Source organism: Engystomops pustulosus, chromosome 4 (assembly GCF_040894005.1).
Source record: "Engystomops pustulosus chromosome 4, aEngPut4.maternal, whole genome shotgun sequence".
NCBI classification, from domain to species: Eukaryota; Metazoa; Chordata; class Amphibia; order Anura; family Leptodactylidae; genus Engystomops; species Engystomops pustulosus.
In genome coordinates this window covers 15,744,371-15,762,968 of record NC_092414.1, presented here as the reverse complement: position 1 = coordinate 15,762,968, position 18,598 = coordinate 15,744,371, and the positions used below count along the sequence as shown (strand labels likewise).

The 18,598-nt window shown below is 44.1% G+C and overlaps 2 long non-coding RNA genes across 2 annotated transcripts in view; one reads left to right on the top strand and one right to left on the bottom strand.

Annotated features, from left to right (window-relative positions):
• LOC140126155 (uncharacterized) overlaps positions 1 to 18,598 on the top strand; it is a 45,674-nt gene that overhangs the window by 10,320 nt on the left and 16,756 nt on the right. The gene's annotated exons all lie outside the window — the stretch shown is intronic.
• Positions 8,866 to 18,598, bottom strand: part of LOC140126152 (uncharacterized) — a 98,014-nt gene continuing 88,281 nt past the window's right edge. Inside the window, exons 5-8 of the long non-coding RNA XR_011854767.1 lie at positions 14,739 to 14,882; positions 10,453 to 12,735; positions 9,664 to 9,812; positions 8,866 to 8,980 (exon numbers count right to left, since the gene is read on the bottom strand). This is a non-coding gene — a long non-coding RNA (uncharacterized lncRNA). The remainder of the gene's footprint in view (positions 8,981 to 9,663; positions 9,813 to 10,452; positions 12,736 to 14,738; positions 14,883 to 18,598) is intronic.

The window sequence follows — 18,598 nt, the reverse complement described above, 5'->3', positions numbered from 1 at the left end:
ATTGCCCGCGCAGTGCATCTGACCACTCCGCCTTGCTTATCAATCTCCTTATAGGCCCCCCCAGCGACTCCCGCTTATGGCGCCTGCACCCGGCTTGGCTCCTGTCTCCTGCGGTCCAGAGTACTGTTAGGGCAGCGCACAGCGAGTTCTGGGATGTACACTCAACCCATCCTGATCCTCTTCTAGTCTGGGACTCGTACAAGTCCTCGGTGCGGGGAGCATTCATGTCGGGTGTAGCTGGCCATAGGAAGTTATTAAATGCGCAGGAGGAGAGGCTGACGGCCACACTGGTGACCGCAGAAAAGGATTACCTAGAGAAACCTACTCCGGGTAATAAAAAGACTTGGGCTCAGGCGCAGAGGAACCATCTAGCTGTAGTGAAGGAGCGCACCAGCAAGCGCCTGCAAGCCAGGGAAGCGTCCATCTTTGAATTCGGAGATAAAAATGGGAAGCTGCTTGCATATCTCTCGCGGGCTGAACGTCCGTGTGCATCCGTTCCATCTATCCTTGACAGTAGCGGAGCCTTGAACACAGAACCCCGGGCCATAAACATGGTTTTTCACGAATTCTACTCTTCTCTTTACAGCTCCAGATTGTCCGCCTCTTCCGTCGAGATTTCCAGATTCCTTGACAGTCTTCCACTTTGGAGGCTCACACCGGCACAGTCATTGGAGCTTGATGCCCCGCTCTCGGCGGAGGAGGTGGAACTGGCCATCCAATCGTTGCCCCCCGGTAAGACACCTGGACTTGATGGGCTGGGAGGTGAGTGGTATAGGGATAACTGTGAGACTCTGGTCCCCCATCTCCTTAGCCTGTACTCCGATGCGCTCGACAGCGGTTCCCTCCCTGATTCTATGCGAGAGGCCCTTATTGTAGTTCTTCCCAAGCCTGGTAAGGACCCTCTGCATCCCGACTCATACCGTCCAATTTCCCTCCTAAACTCAGATGTCAAAATACTAGCAAAAATTCTGGCAACAAGGCTTAATAAAGTAATATTATCCTTGGTTCACCCAGACCAGACAGGCTTTATGCCAGGGAGGGGAACTGACATAAATATTCAAAGACTACACCTGAATGTAGCAGAGGCAGAGAAGTCTTCAGACCCTGGGTTTATATTATCCTTAGATAATTGCAAGGCGTTTGATTCTGTGGAGTGGCCCTATTTGTGGACCCTCCTGCCCAGGCTGGGTATTGGCCCTCGCTTCACAGCACTGGTTAGGTTATTGTATAATGACCCTAGGGCTAGGGTAAGGACCAATCTTAATATCTCACCTACTCTCCCTATGGCCAGGGGCACTAGACAGGGTTGCCCACTATCTCCCCTCCTCTTCGCGCTTGCCATTGAACCCCTTGCTGTGGCGATCCGTCACTCTGATAGCATTAAGGGCATTGCTAGAGGTTCTATCATTGAAAAGGTATCTCTCTATGCTGATGATACACTTGTATACCTTGGGGATGTGGGCCCCTCTCTGGAATCCCTTCTGTCCTTGATAGAATGCTATGGGGGGTTCTCAGGTCTCCGGGTTAACTGGGACAAATCGGCCCTCTTTCCCTTATCAGATATAGGGGTACGCGCCCTTCCCGTCCCAGTCCAGGTGGTGTCCACCTTTAAATATCTGGGAGTCCAGGTGTCACGCAAGGTTCAGGCATATACAGAATTAAACATCACACCCCTGATAGCTGCAACGGAATCGCGCCTAAAAGCCTGGTCCACTCTCCCCTTGTCCCTATACGGGCGTATTAATATATTCAAAATGATCTTCCTCCCCAAATTTCTATACCTTTTTCATGCTTGTCCTATACTGCTTCCTAAGAGTCTGTTCAAACGCTTGGACGGCATTCTCAGGTCCTTCTACTGGCAGAGTAGCGCCCCGCGATTCAGTTTAGCGCTGCTTCAGGCTCCCAAGTCTAGGGGTGGACTGGCTGCCCCGGATCTGTATCTTTATTACCTGGCTTCCCAGCTAGTATATGCCCAGTGGTGGATAGATATAGACATGGGTAATGCAGCTACTGCATTGGCTGGTGCCCTAGTAGGTTCCTACGAGGCCCTTACAAACTTGCTGTACAGGTATAAGTCGCCATCTGATACCCCACTCCCCCTACGTACGGTAGCGGTGTGCTGGCGTAGGGCACAATCCCTGGTAGAACCGAGCAGCTCTCCCCCTCTCTCGCCTAGGACTCCATTGTGGCTCAATCCGTGGCTCTCTCACTTCCTCTCCCTCCCAGGCTGGACAATGTGGGGGGCAGCGGGGGTGAAATTTGTAGGCCAGCTCTTATCCCCGGAAGCAGAGTTACTCAGCTTTAACGAGATAAGGGAGAGACATACTGTACCCAATACGGCCAGCTTCCACTACACGCAACTGCGACACGCATTCAAAGCCCAATTCGGCTCCTTCAGCCTGACAGTGAAATTCTCCAAACTAGAGACTCTGATGAGTACCCCGGACCTCCCTAAGCCACTCACTCAGTGCTATGCTCTCCTACAAGAGCAAAAGTCCAGACCGTTTGATAGAGCCTGTGAACGCTGGAGACAGGATATCCCTGACCTGTCAGATGATGACTGGAGGGAGGTCGAACTGTCCTACTTCACATCTGTAGTGAGTGCGAGGGACTTCCTGATCCAATCTAAATTCCTTCATCGAGTATACTTCACCCCTGCTAGACTATTCCGCATGGGAGCAATGCCCAATGATCTTTGCTTTCGCTGTCAGGCTGAAGTCGGACCCTTCCTGCATTGTGTCTGGTCCTGCCCTAGGGTTCATGTCTTCTGGTCCGAAGTGCTGGAGTTCCTAAATGTACACTTTGATTTCCCACGATTACTGTCTCCCTCTGTGTGTCTCCTCGGTATCATAAATGAAGTCATCAATGGCCACTATGACAAAATCTTCTTTAGGTTTGTATTATACTACGCCCGAAAAGTGGTGGTGATGACCTGGAAGGACCAGGAGCCCCCTCCATTAAAAAGATGGATATTACTTATTAACAGCGTCATTCCCCACTACCGGTCCCTGTATGTCAACAGGAAGTGTCCCCAGAAGTTTGACCGCATCTGGTCCAGATGGTGCGAGACTCCCCATACAGCCTTATAATCACATGTGATATATACTCCTCTCCATGATGAAGGAGACTGAGCGTGCTGGTGTGTGTGTGTGTGTGTGTGTGACTCCCCATACTGCCTTATAATCACATGTGATATATACTCCTCTCCATGATGACGGAGACTGAGCGTGCTGGTGTGTGTGTGTGTGTGTGTGACTGATTGTCCCTGTGTCAATAGTTATTTGTGTTGTATCAAGATGTCTGGTTACAATATCTGCTGTCACTTATCGCGGTATATCCCTTAGTTAATATTGGAACGCAATAAGATCCTGTTCATTACCACGGATGCTATTCAATAATTCTGTATTGTGGGGAAGAAAGTATGTAACAGACAATCTTGTTCTTTGGTTTGTTTATTGCAATTGTTAAAAAAAAATTTTTCCAAAAAAATTTGCAAAAATAAATACTTTAAAAAAAAAAAGAATACCCAAGGAGATACCCAAGAAAAATAATTAAAATATTTAAAATGTTGCTAAAAAATAAAAAAAATTATTACATTTTCCAGTCTCGGACTGGCCACAAGGTAGGAGATGATCTTCCAGTAGACCAGGTCATGGCACAGTAATTGGGCAAAAAGTTTCAGTAAAAAATGCTGCCATTTGGAAGAGTCTGTTATTTGAGCCCGCATGCCACTTTGCAGTTTGCGCCTTCACGTTACTTTGCACCAAAGAAGGCGGGATTCAGAGGAGGGGAGTAGCCTTCCACAACCTGACAGATTTGTTACAATTTACACAGGATACATAGCATAGATTTGCTCTTCTGACTGGCTTATTTTTATAGGTTATTGCATTATTACAGAGGTTTCCTCTAGAGATGAGCGGAGTCAACGATTTCAGTGAGGGTCATGATTCAGATTCGGCCAATCTAACGCCCCAAGCTACTAACCATGGCTATGATTAATGCAATAATGGAAAAGGTGGAGGGGGCCTGGAAAGTGCGCTTGTAACCGAATAAAGATCTCTCCAAGTGTAATGGTTACGACAAATTTTATTGGTAGCAGTAATATCCAGTAACGCGTTTCGGGGAGACCCCTTCGTCAGACCAGAAATGGGACCACTGAGTGGCTGACCGACTGAGTTCCCTCTCAGCGCTCTCTTTCTGAGTTCCCACTCAGTGGTCCCATTTCTGGTCTGACGAAGGGGTCTCCCCGAAACGCGTTACTGGATATTACTGCTACCAATAAAATTTGTCGTAACCATTACACTTGGAGAGATCTTTATTCGGTTACAAGCGCACTTTCCAGGCCCCCTCCACCTTTTCCATTATTGCATTATTCATTTTACGGTACCTCTGGCTACCGGTCTCTCGGAGCGCCCAAAAGTTGCTGCAGTAACCTAAGATCAAAACCTCCTTACCATTAAGGATCCTCCCCCTATATTGGATAATTATTACCGCTTGTACCCAAGTGGTCACCAGGTGAGCACCCATTTTTCTCACCACATTCGGTTTACCTGTCTCTACGTTATCACGCGAGGCGCCGTCCTCCTTCGTTGTTGTTTTTTTCTTTTCTCCTTCTCATGGCTATGATTGGCCGGGGAGCACCTTATCTAAATATACTTTTAAACGTTTTTAATAACAAATTCATACAATGGGGCACATTTACTTACCCGTCCCGTTGCGATCCCCGAGGTGCGTTGTCCGACAAGGATTTGGAGCTGCCGGGATTCACTAAGATCGTGCTTCCAATTTCCTGCATGTGTCGCTTCCCCACTCAGGTCCGCCGGAGTTCATCATCTTCCTCCCGGTGTATGTGAGCGCTGATCTTGCGACACAATATAAATTTTAAATTCCATGGTTTGTCCGAATCAGTCGGGTTGTCAGACGGAAACGCCACTGATTTGTGTCGCATGAAAGCCGACGGCGATGCACCAAAATCCGATCGCATGCGCCAAACCCCCTTGTGCAATTCGGCGCAAATCAGAAAAATTTGGGAAACCCGACAGAAATACGTTCCGCGGACCCTTAGTAGATGTGCCACAATGGGTCTTTAGTACTAGATTGGTGGGTGTCCGACAACCAGCGATCAGTCGGGAACGAAACAGGAAGTAGACAGCTCCATTTCCTCTGCAGTGGTCAGACTATGTTACTGCAGTTCAGGTCCTATTTATTTGATATATTCAAAGACTGTGGGGATGCCGGGTGTCAGACTCCTTACCAATCTGATATAAAGGACATATTTAATGAATATATTATCAAGATTTTCAATCTGGGAAGTCCCCTAGTAGGACCATATAGCTGTAGTCGTAAATATCCAACCTATATTGTCACGTTGCTTGTTCCGTCTTCCTAAACTAATGGGTAGTAGCACAAAGCTGGCCCCCCAAAAAGTGTCTTCCCCCATGTGTCCCTACGCGGAGCTGCCTGCTGGAGTAAAGAGGCGATTGCTGTGTTAGAATAATTACGTCTTTCTTATAATTTCACACGTAACCTGTGAAATACGCATATGATTAGTGCGCGCTGATTTGGCATTGTTTTGCGGTATAATTTTTGTGAATTAGCCCTTATCTGCCAATTACACATTGCCGCGACGGAGCAGCTGCAATTAAACACTATCAATGACTGCAGGCATGTTTGCCTTCCGGTCTACAATACGTATGCGCAGCTTAGATTGATTTTCTGTAAATATACATCCCCCCGCTCCCCCCCCCCCCCCCCCCATTGATATACATTGGATTTCACACAGATTTACAACTATTGGCTTTAGTCAAACATATAATATTAAAAATATCAATGTTCAACTCTTCCCCCCCCCCCATAATAAAAAAAAGACGGGGTCCACAAGTTTGCCCTTTATGCCTTAGGACTTGCCCTGAAAGTCCCCATAGAGGGAGTGCGGGTTGAACCCCTTTAAGTTACATCTTCCTTTAGTTGGGGGGTATTTGTGGCAGTTTTGGGATATAAACATAGGTGTCGATGTATAATTTCGTTGTATGGTGGGAGAGGGGTAAAACCTGTCACCAGATTCCTCTAACACCTGCAAGAACCAAGGAATGAGCATGTTATACCAAATTATAGCCAATACATGGCATCTGTTATCCCCGAAAAATGAATGTGGGTCCTAGTAGTGCTACATACTGTGTGTATGCTAATACTTAGACGCTTCCATTTTTGAGGAATGATATCTCGTCAAGTGGTACAGGCTGGGGTGTAATACCAAGCACAGCCACTATACAATGTATGGCACTGTAGGGTTTGGTGAGTAGTAAAGAAACAGCTCCTGCCCACACTTTACCATTGGTTGATTGGTCGGCCTTGGATGACAATACTTTTCCCAGAGACACTACTCCATTGGTCTCCTGATCCCGGTTTAATGGCTGCCATCATACGGTCGTGGTGAGGTGCCATGTTGCTCCCTTGATGACTACCATCATGCCTGTACCTACGTGCTGAGCATCAGATGTTACCATCCTTAGATTCGTTAAGAATGGAAATGAGAAGATGAACAACCGATCCAACCCTGTATGCAAATCTATGCAAATACATGCTAAACATGGGGCTCATCTGCTCGTTGCCTTCTATTAACCTCTTGGAGGATCTGGCAGCTCTTTTGTTTTAGTAAATATGTGAATTCATCATGAAATTACCCTTCTATATTCCAGCTTCTTATTTCTGTCAATTCAGCAGTTGCTCGGTTATTCCTCGTAGGAATTTACGGAGAAATTGACAAAGTATCCAATCAGTGCTGACAATATCAGACCTTGAAAAGACACACCCCTTTGACAAAGGGAATACTAACACCTTGTTTGATTTTCAAGAGAAATAATACTGGCGGTCCCCTACTTAAGGAGACCCGACTTACAGACGACCCCTAGTTACAGACGGACCCCTCTGCCCCCCCGTGACCTCTGGTGAAGTCTCTGGATGTTACTATAGTCCCAGGCTGCAATAATCAGCTGTAAGGTGTCTGTAATGAAGCTTTATTGATAATCTTTGCTCCCATTACAGCAAAAAATTTTGAAACTCCAATTGTCACTGGAAAAAAATTTTTTGTCTGGATCTACAATTATAAAATATACAGTTTCGACTTACATACAAATTCAACTTAACTTCAACTTCATCTTGTACGTAACCTGGGGACTGCCTGTATAGGAAAACACCTTTTTTTCCGACTAATCAATTACTAACTATTAGAGATGAGCAAACCATGAAATATTTTCAGAATTTTTCATTGGATTCAATTTGGGAAGAAATCTATTCTGTCTGCAATTCCTTTAATTGCCCTGGAAATTGGTATATAACCCCGTTCTAGTCATCTAAAACACAGGGTTTTTTTAATAAAGAGTTTTTATCCGGTGTCCTAATTTTTTTTTACAATTTTCTTTGCATTTTCAGTTTTCACCAAAACAAAAAAAAAAAAACAGAAAATAAAGGAAACCACCCAAAGTCCAATATTATATATATATATTATTATCGTTTAAACAAGGAGAATCAAAAATATTCAGATTCGATCCGGTGCCTGGAAATCGCTAGATCCGTAATGACTCGACAAATCGATTCTTTACTAACTTCTCGTCTCGATTCTCTACTCGAAAAAAATCTCTACCAACTGGAATAATAATCATAGGCCAACAAAAAGTGGAATAATAATTAGAATTAACTTTAATAAATATAGTTATAGTTATATAATTACCAACTTATTTTAACGGTAACTGTGGGTTAGGCTCCGCCCCAAAACCGTTGCCAAACAGGACGATGAGAGATAGGACAAAAAAAAAATTCCAACTGTGCCGGAATAAGATGAATCATGCAATAATGTACATGACATCACTTGCCGACCTTGGATGCTCTGTGCTGCCACGTCCCTTTTTCGAGTTCCTCATAATTCTGTTTGCTCTGCCACTTCCTTTTCATAAGTGCTCTTTCCTCATCTTCCTCAGTAGGACACAAGAGCTTATCACTGATCAACCCAAGTTAGACACATTCTCAGGATGGTTTGGAGTCTTACTGGTCAAGTGGTTTGGAGGTCACTATGTAGGACCTCTGTAGGAATGAAAACTATGTATGAAAATGTGTAGAACATCAATGAGGGTCACCAACAAGGTCCATTCCATCGCTATAAATGACCGTTTTCCTGATGGCCTGTTTGTCAAATTCAAGAAAAATTTGTGCACTTCCTTGTCTGACCCATTTATTCAAGGATCGTTGATAAACAGAAGTCTATCGGGGAATGGTTGGGTACGAGGATCCAAATAAACCATATAATGGACTGAGACTTTTTAAAAATTTGGGGTAGCTTTCAAACCCAAAAAACAGTAGTCCATTACATAATCCTTAGTGCTTACATCAAATATCTGGATGTGGGATGACCAGACTACGCAGGGTATGTATGTTGTCTGTTACCATGGAGACAAGTAAGAATGTTTGGAATGGTGGAACATTCACTTTTTATAAACCAAGGTACACACACCTTGTTTGTGTGTTAAACAGATCTTTGATAGAATAATTTTAAGTCTAGTAAATTATTTAGTATGTCAACATGAAGAACTTCACATATTTTCCAAAGTTTTTGGAGAGTATGGCAGTTCAGATCTTTAACATCAGAATAATACTTGCCCTTATTACCCCCTCTCCTGAAGTACTTAGGTGGTTTCATTTGACTAATTAAAGTGTCAAGTATTGACAGCTGAGCTCTTTACACAAAACCCCCAAAAAGTGGTTTGTTCCTCTGTCTCTCAATCAGCTCTTTAGCCAACTCCAAAGCTTCCTTGGGGCTGGATCCCCTTACCAGTTATTTGGTTACCTACCTGTGTATTTATACTGCTTGGCCTGGAATTGAGTTGCTTAACTTTGGCTTTGTTTTTTGACCACCACTTGCCTCCTGATTTTATACCAAGTTGCCATCTTTTACCATGTACATGTATCCTTAGATGTTCTTTGTGACCTAAAGGCACAACACTCAAAGATCATCTACGAAAACTTAAATCTGATATCTTAAATGTTGACTTAGGTCAAGAGTTTGGTTTAATGTTGTTGTTTGTCAGCCAAAAATATATTAAAATAGATCATGTTCTCATCACCTCAGTTGTCTTTGAAGTTTTGTTTGTGGTAAAGAACTTAACACCTATACCTCTAAACAGTGCCGTAACTAGAAGCTGATGGGCCCCAGTGCAAAGTCTGTACCGGGCCCCCGACTATAATGTATGGTTTATAGTAATTGTCTTCTCATATGGGAAAGTGACACCATAAGGGCCCCCTAAACCTCTTGGGCCCAGGTGCGATCGCAACCTCTGCACCCCCTAAAGTTACGACCCTGCCTCTAAACTGTTCCCCGATAGTCAGTAATTGGGATATAGTTCTCCAATTTATCTTGTGGGCTATATTTTTCCCCCAAACAAGCTAAAAACAATAATTCTCTCTTTATTACAAGGTTATCTGCACGCCCTTTATTCCTATATCTTGAAGGTCTTAGGTGGCTTCATTTTACTAACAAAATTGTCAAGTATTGACAGCTGAGCTCTTTACATTAAACCCCCCCAAAAAGTGGTTTGTTCATCAACCACCTCATAAGCCAACTTCAAAGCTTCCTTGGGGCTGGATCCCCTTACCAGTTATTTGGTTACCTACCTGTGTATTTATTCTGCTTGACCTGGATTTGAGTTACCTACATTTGGCTTTGGTTTCTGACTACCATTTGTTGCCTGATTTTGTACTGAGTTGCCATCCGTTACCATGTACATGTATCCTTAGATGTTCTATGTGACCTAAAAGATAATCTAACAAAAAAAAAGAATGAATTTGCCATGTTAAAAGTCTACTTACAAAACTTGGGTCAAGAAGTTTGGTTTAATCTCGTTTGCCAGTCAATATTACTTAAAAATAGAGCATTTTTTGTCACTTCAGTTGTCTATGAAGTTTTTTTGGAGTTAGAGAACTTAACCCCTATACCTCAGAGTCAATAATCAGGACATAGTACTTGTTTGATATGTTTTTTGGCCCCACTTTGGGGCTAACAATTATTCTCTCTATATTATGAGGTGTTCTGCCATCCCCGACGTGTCCTTATTTCCCCTCTCTCAAAGGTCTTAGGTGGTTTCATTTGACTAACAAAAGTGTCAAGTGTTGACAGCTGAGCTCTTTACACAAAAACCCCAATACTGGTGTGACTGAAACAATCGTCCCCTTCTGCTTGTGCCTGACCCTCAGTGTTGCCTCCCTTTGTCCGCTCCTCCGTGCTCCCAGTGCCCAGCCGTTAAACTTATTTGCTTAGGAATTCTTGCAGATCTCTGTCTGCCAAAGCCTTTTTGTCTCCCGTACATGTATAAACTATAAAAGCAGGGGGTTTACAATGCCAGAACGAGCTTTTTTTTCTTCAATATCATGTAATGAATAGATCGTCGAAGAAATGGCTTTTACCTTCTCGATGAATTCATTCCAAGTGCACACTTCAACCTCCTTTCTGCTAATGAAAATGCAACGCTCCTCAGTCAGTGCTATTTTAATATTTTAATACACCAGCGGCTGAAGATATTTTGTCAGCTTCTCCAAAACCTGAGACTCTTTCAGAAAACATGATTAGCCAGGCTCCTCTAATGCAAGCTTATCATCTAAGGTCCACTGTCGTTCAGCCGGCTGTTGGCCGGCCTCCAAACCATGAACACAGCTGTGGCCGAGGCTCGGAAAATGAAAATGCTAAATTTTGCTTGACACGAATGGAACTATCAACGCCCACCAATGGCAAGCCATTACCTCCGGAAATCTGGACTTCCTTGCACTCGTTTAACCCTTTCCATTTTTATATAGACATCAGTAAGGTTTTACTTCTTCATACTGGCTGTTTCTTGACTATGATGGACCAAGGACTAACATATAGTAGGAGACAACTTTTTCATCAAAGTTTATTGGGTTTGGGTTTATTAGGCACATGGAAGCAAACAAGTAGTCAGTACTTGTCAATCATAACACTGAATTAATTAAAATGATAGCAATGAAAATATTGGTTTTCTGGGTTCTACCATTGGGGGTGTTCCAAGAGTTGGAAGCTTAGAAGTTGTACCCCTAATGTTGGACTGAGATTTTTAGGTTGAACGACTTAGGAAAAATATATCTTCAGGATATGTTGTGTGCTTCTTCAGGCTTGGTAAGCCAGATGTTATACCATCAAGATTGTTTCCAGTTTTATAATATAATATAATATAAATGACAACAAAGGGTTTGTCCGCTTTGGACCAGTGGCGGATTAAGACTGCCATGGGCTCCGGGCTGTATGAATATACAAGCCCCAAGTCGTTTGGATTTTGCTTCCTACATGGTACTGGAATCAAGCTTCTTGGGGAATGGAGGATGTGTCCTTTCTTCCTGTTTTCATTCTGCGGTTTCAGGACTTTTGGAGGTCCTGAAATGGCTCTTATGTACATAAGTATGGAGAGGAGGAACAGATGTACTTGGATTTCATAGATGAAGGCCCTTCTCAGTCTAAAATCTGGTAGGTGGTTTGGTTGGCCATGGGTCCCTGGCTACCACCTAAACCGCCTATACTATAATCCACTACTGTGTATAAGACTCGGTTCTTATACAAACAGAACGGGTTAAGTAATAGGGACTTGATAATTTGAGATCCCCCACCATTTGCCAGAATTGGGCTCCAATGTCTCCCATTTGAATGGAGCAGTATTTCAGAGTGACTAATTGAAACTCTTAATGTAGCAGAACCCCCGCCCAATTCTTGTGGCTGGTGGGGATTTGCTCCTTTAAAACGGTGATAAGTTGTTATTTTTCCGACCAAAGCCTTTAACCCCTTCCAACTACACCATGATCATGAATTTGTGGGCAGCAGGATGGGCAGAGGATTGGCAGCATCTCAGACAGTAACAGAGGATCGGGCATGATAGGAAATAAACATGACTGATCCTTCCGTTCCATCTTCCTTTTTCATCTGGGTTGGTCTTCCGAATTCGGTGGGTTCAGATGACATTTTTATGTTTGTGAGTGCGACCAGTTTACATAAGAAACTATATGACATGAACCTAAGTGGAGACTTATAAAGTCCACGTGGCTCTGTGATGTTGCTTTGTAGTCTATGTACTACCATGACATAACTTGTCTAATGGTCGCCATAGACATCCTGAAAGTGACTTCCTGAAAGTCAAGCTTGATGTTAACGGGCAGCCTTACAGGTAGCAAAATAGGCATTGTTTTCCTAGTTCCATCCTGGGAAACTTATTTGCATATTTCCCAGAATATTCTAGTAGAGCATCAATGGCTATAAGTCTCCACACACCTGCAAGACTGCCTTAACTGGCAAAGTCCCCGTAAGTAGAACTATGACTTCCAGACCATAGAAAAACGTGATGATTTATGCCGTTGCACCGTATCCTACGGTTATTTCTTTTCTTTTTGACTGAAAACTCCAAAGCAGAATACGATGGCATCCATCTTCATGCATCTTGTCTGTGATAAGAGAGGAAGCCCAGATAAATATTGGCATCGGGAACAAAGTCTCTCTCAAGGCAAAATCTTCTAAGAATCAAAATCAAAGAACATCACAAAGAGTGATAGTCATAGGTTGCATTGGGGGAGTATGAAATGACTCGTCCTAATCTTCCAGAAAATTTTCCTTGTTCTTGGAAAGTACAAAATGTACATTGCGGAACGACAATTTGATCAGATCAAGTCCATCAAAATCAACTTTTGTCATATCTGTGAGGCAACAAAGAAAAAGAGATCATGTTAAACTGTGGGTTTATGATTAACTCTCATGGACGGGAAATCTTCATGTTATGATACCGTAATAGGGTCTCTGTGGTATACTGTATATATAAACTATAGTATATTGTTATCAGGGTAATAGCATTTTTATGGCTTTTACATTCCAGCTTTACGTAAATAGTAATCCCTGGGATCTGTGGCAGTGACTTTTGTTTGTTTTCGGTCCCGAGCGCCTTACTGTCCAGAACTAGAAAAAAAAATGGCCTCCAAATGCTAATCAGACACTGACAAAATAAATAGCAGCTGCACTTGAAGAAGTCCTGGGTGAAGTCATCGGTGGGAGCCAGAAATCTGTTTGGACGGTTTGCAATGGGACAAAGTCAAAGAGCCATATCTGACCGATGGCTTAGGTTGGACTTTGATCAAGCGGAGCGCAGCTGCCCAGTCACAATACCGAAGATGAGCCAGATGAAGGGCCAAAAGCTGACTTCATCTGATGTTTCCTGACTACCAGACGCCTCCAAAGACTGCTTCATAGTTCTGTAACGTTAAGGAAGCAGGCAGGTATATTGTCTGTTTCCCAGAGATTGTCGTAAAGTCTTACTAAGGCCTCATGCTCAAGAGCGTTATTGGGGTTGTGATCTGGCTGCCAAATTGGCGGCCAGATCATAGTCCCTATAGAGGTCTATGGCACCCGGTCACGGTGCTGTGAGCATGACCTGGCTGGGGTATGTTCTATACTTTGCCAATTTGTGGCTGCTTGGCTTTTCATAAGGAGCGCACATCCCACCGTTCTCCTTCACCTAGCTGCGAACAGCCTAGGCAAACACAAGTTCATGTGCATTCAGCATAACCCAAACTCTTCGGAAGTGTCTTAAAGGGGTTTTCCACAGGATAGGGCCTAACTTGCTGATCGGTGGGGGTCTCAGTGATGGTACCCCCCACAGATCATGAAAATGGGGGTCCATTTGGGTCTGATGTACCCCAGTGGGACCCCTTGTCGTCCTCTTGATGACCCCTCCTCATCCTCTAGATGACCAGAACGGCTGGTCACACATGGTCAGACTGCCCCGTTCATCTCTATGGAGCCGGCAGAGATTGCCGATTGCCTGAATTGGTTTTGAAGTGCTCCAACCAACCAGGAGGAATGGGTACTCTCGTTCCCATCATCGATGGGGATCCCAACATTTACACTTTCACCAATTACATTGCCACCTCCACCAAATATTACCTTGTGGATAGGTGATAACAACAAAACTTGGGTCAAACCCTTTAAGCCAAAAGCAATAACAGTGTCCCTGTAAAAGCCTCTGGACAGGTCTAGATGGATCCCTTATCGCTCCCTGAGATGACCAGAACTGCCGGTGGCGCTTGGTCGGACTGCCCCGTTCATCTCTATGGAGCCGGCAGAGATTGCCGATTGCCTGCAGACTGAATTGGTTTTGAAGTGCTCCGACCAACCAGGATGAATGGGTACTCTCGTTCCCATCATTGATGGGGATCCCATAATTTAGACTTCCACCAATCACATTGCCACCTCCACCAAATATTACCTTGTGTATAGGTGACAACAACAAAACTTGGGTCAAACCCTTTAAGCCAAAAGCAATAACAATGTCCCTGTAAAAGCCACTGGACAGGTCTAGATGGACCCCTTGTCACGTCTTGAGAAGACCAGAACAGCCGGTTGCGCATGGTCGGACTGCCCCATTCATTTCTATGGAGCCGGCAGAGATTGCCGATTGCCTGCAGACTGAATTGGTTTTGAAGTGCTCCAACCAACCAGGAGCAATGGTTACTCTCTTTCCCATCATCGATGGGGATCCCAACATTTAGACTTCCACCCATCACATTGCCACCTCCACCAAACATTACCCTGTGGATAGGTGTCAACAACAAAACTTGGGTCAAACCCTTTTTGGCAAAAGCAATAACAATGTCCCTATAAAAGCCTCTGGACAGGTCTAGATGACATAATTTATGGCGGCACTCACCGGTAACGGCTACGCAGACGCAATCGCCTTCCTTCTATGTCCATATTTTACCATTTCACGTCAGATTCGGGGGCCTAATTGTTCTAATCCTTTGTGTCACCGCCAGCTGGAATTGCTCACGTACGTCAGTAGGACATCGTTGTGCTAAAAGACATAATGTTTGGTGGAGGGATGTCAGATTGTTGTGGATGTATGGCCGGCAGCCAGATTTCGGCTGAATGTTATAATAACGTGCGTTTAACAATGGTATCTGAAAGAGAAGGGCATTTAAAGGACATGCATGCAAAAACAATTATACAGGCTTCCTCGTGTGTAAAACCCGACACCACCGATATTAACACTGCAAAAAATAGGTGAGCGAAAATTTTGGCAGCGATAATTCATTGGCAGAACGACGCACTGCGAGATTTCTAGGGAGATGTGGCTGCGAGAAACGGGGTTGGGTTTTATTATGGCTTTTGTAAAGTAATATATCTAACATTAACGTTTACATTCACATTCCCACAGGAGTTTACTTATAGAATGAAACTACATAAAAAAGTAGTTACTGTATTTGTAATATCAGAACCGCTATTACAGACTGAATCAAGCACCCCAGCTGCACTCACTATTCTGCTGCTGGTGCAGTCACTGTGTACATACATGACATTACTTATCCTGTACTGATCCTGAGTTACATCCTGTATTATACCCCAGAGCTGCACTCACTATTCTGCTGCTGGTGCAGTCACTGTGTACATACATGACATTACTTATCCTGTACTGATCCTGAGTTACATTCTGTATTATACTCCAGAGCTGCACTCACTATTCTGCTGCTGGTGCAGTCACTGTGTACATACATGACATTACTTATCCTGTACTGATCCTGAGTTACATCCTGTAATATACCCTAGAGCTGCACTCACTATTCTGCTGCTGGTGCAGTCACTGTGTACATACATGACATTACTTATCCTGTACTGATCCTGAGTTACATCCTGTATTATACCCCAGAGCTGCACTCACTATTCTGCTACTGGTGCAGTCACTGTGTACATACATGACATTACTTATCCTGTACTGATCCTGAGTTACATCCTGTATTATACCCCAGAGCTGCACTCACTATTCTGCTGCTGGTGCAGTCACTGTGTACATACATGACATTACTTATCCTGTACTGATCCTGAGTTACATCCTGTATTATACCCCAGAGCTGCACTCACTATTCTGCTGCTGGTGCAGTCACTGTGTACATACATGACATTACTTATCCTGTACTGATCCTGAGTTACATCCTGTATTATACTCCAGAGCTGCACTCACTATTCTGATTACTCTGCATATATACATTTTGGAAAGCATTTTCACCAAATTATACCATGTCAGTTTTAGGGGTTGACGATCTTAGGTAGCCATTCATTATCTTTTTGTGTTATATGGAGTTTTCCCAACTTTTTCCTTCTTCCCGTATGGTGTCCAACCCAAAGATAATAAAGTAATAATTGAAGGCTAAAAATTATCAGAAATTCAAAGTTTAAACAAATTCCAGAATCTTTACGTGGCCCGGAAGGGGTTACTTAATGTGACAAAGTCTCAACATCTACAATTGTATTGTTCACGATTACTCTATTTTTGTTGGAGCAGTAATTTTGGCTTTAAGGTTTACCTGTCAGTAAACCTTAAGCCCCACAACCCCAGAGTGATCGCCTTCAGGTCCCATGATCTCCGAAAAAACCTTTGCACACAGGAACATGATGCATTTCTGATGCCTGTTTGGGGGTTGGGACCGAAAATCCTACCGTCTCAGCCTTCTTTCGACTCTCCACAGACTCCTAGCAATGTTCATTTGCTTTTTCGTGAAGGATATTTTGACAGCTGCGAGTTACATCGTCTCGCCAAGAAAATTACGAATGCAAAGGTCAGGTTTACTGCAAATACAGGCTCTCGGCGCAACACAGTCACATTATGCGGCTCGGGGTATAGTTGCCGTTTTAAAGGGGTATCACTTCTTCATCGTTTACGAGATATCTGCCTGTTGTCATTCGATGGGAACCTTCATTATTCACTTGCTGGTAAAGGAAATCCCTCCAGGTCAATACCAAAACTTTCATTGGGAAAAACTCTGCAATCTGATTGGCTTGGAGACTGTTGGATTTAAAGAGGTATTCCCATGATTGATATCTATGACCTATTCTATGACCTATCTACAGAATGGGGGTCATTTACTAAGGGCCCGATTTGCGTTTTCCCGACGTTTTACCCGAATATTTCTGAATTGCGCCGATTTTCCCTGAATTGCCCCTGGATTTTGGCGCACGCGATCGGATTGTGGCGCATCGGCGCCGGCATGCACACAACGGAAATCGGGGGGCGTGGCCGAACGGTAACCCAACGGATTTGGAAAAACCGGCGCATTAAAAAAAAAAAATTGCTCGCACGGGCCATACTCACATGCACCACGATGAAGATGATGAACTCTGGGGCACCTCGGCGGACTTCGGCGCAGCAGCGCCACTTGGTGGACATCGGGCGCAGGACCTTCATGAATCGCCGGAAGACTAGAATGCTCGTCAGAGAAGCCGCCGCTGGAACGCGAATGGACCGGGTAAGTAAATGTGCCCCAATGTGTCAAAAAATACTTAAAATATGCCCCCCAACTAGATTATTGATTAGATCAAGCTTCTTTTATTGGTTGCGTAGACTATAGGTGTATGCGGTATCAGACTGGCCCACCAGATATCGATGATCCTCCAGTGATCCTCCGGTGGGCACCTTCCCCTATATAATACTTGACCACAGATATACAGCAGAAGACAACCTAATTTGAAGGCTGGTGGGGTGTTTTTTAATGGGGGATGATGAAGAGAGGACCCTCAAAATAATTTTATTTAGTGAGCCCTAAGAAGTCCAACACTGGGTCTACACTAGACTCATGGCCTGACCATAGAATAGGAATCAGTTGACCCCTCTCTTGTGATGCAGATGCAGGTCCTAGAGGTGATATATATGCACATTTTAAGTATTTATGGTGCATCTTGTGATCAAAATACCCTTTTTAAAAGGTTTCAGAACAGGTAATTGGTTGGGATCCAACAACTGGGCCCCAAATCGGTCTGGTTGTGGGGTTTGGATACTTTGGACAAAGCTTCCTGTTTCCACATTTGTCCACTGTATAGATTCTGGCACCTAGTGAGATCTGAAAAAGTTGATTAGGGTAAGGTCCATGTTCCTGACGCTGACTGGTAACATACTAATGACCTATCACAGTATCATGGTAAATAAAGTTAGAAAAAGACATCAGTCCATCAAGTCCAAGCTATACATTGGGGCAGATTTACTTACCCTGTCCTGTCGCGATCCCTGATCCGGACTGTCGGACGAGGATGAAGTCCGGCGCGATTCACAAAGATCATGCGCCTGATATCCTGCTTGTGTCGCTTCCTTGCTGAGGTCCGCCGGAGTTCACCTTCTTCTTCCCAGTGTATGTGAGTGCATGGCTTCGGACACAATTTGAATTTTAAATGCCGTGCTTAGTCCGAATCAGTCAGGTTGTCCGATGGCCACATCCCCCGATTTGTGTCACATGAAAGTCGGCACTATTGCGCCAAAATCCAATCGTGTGTGCCAAAACCCCCTATTAAATGCGACACAAATCGGAAATTGTCGGGAAACCCGACGGAAATGCGGTCCGCGGACCCTTAGTAAATGTGCCCCATTATATTGCGTAGATCGAGAAAAAGGCAAAAATCCTGCAAGGCTGATGCCAATTGACCCAAAGCAGGGAAAAATTCCTTCCCGACCCCTAATATGGCGGTCAGAATAGCTCCCTGGATCAACAGAAACTACTAACAAAACTGCTGAAGGATATTAACTGG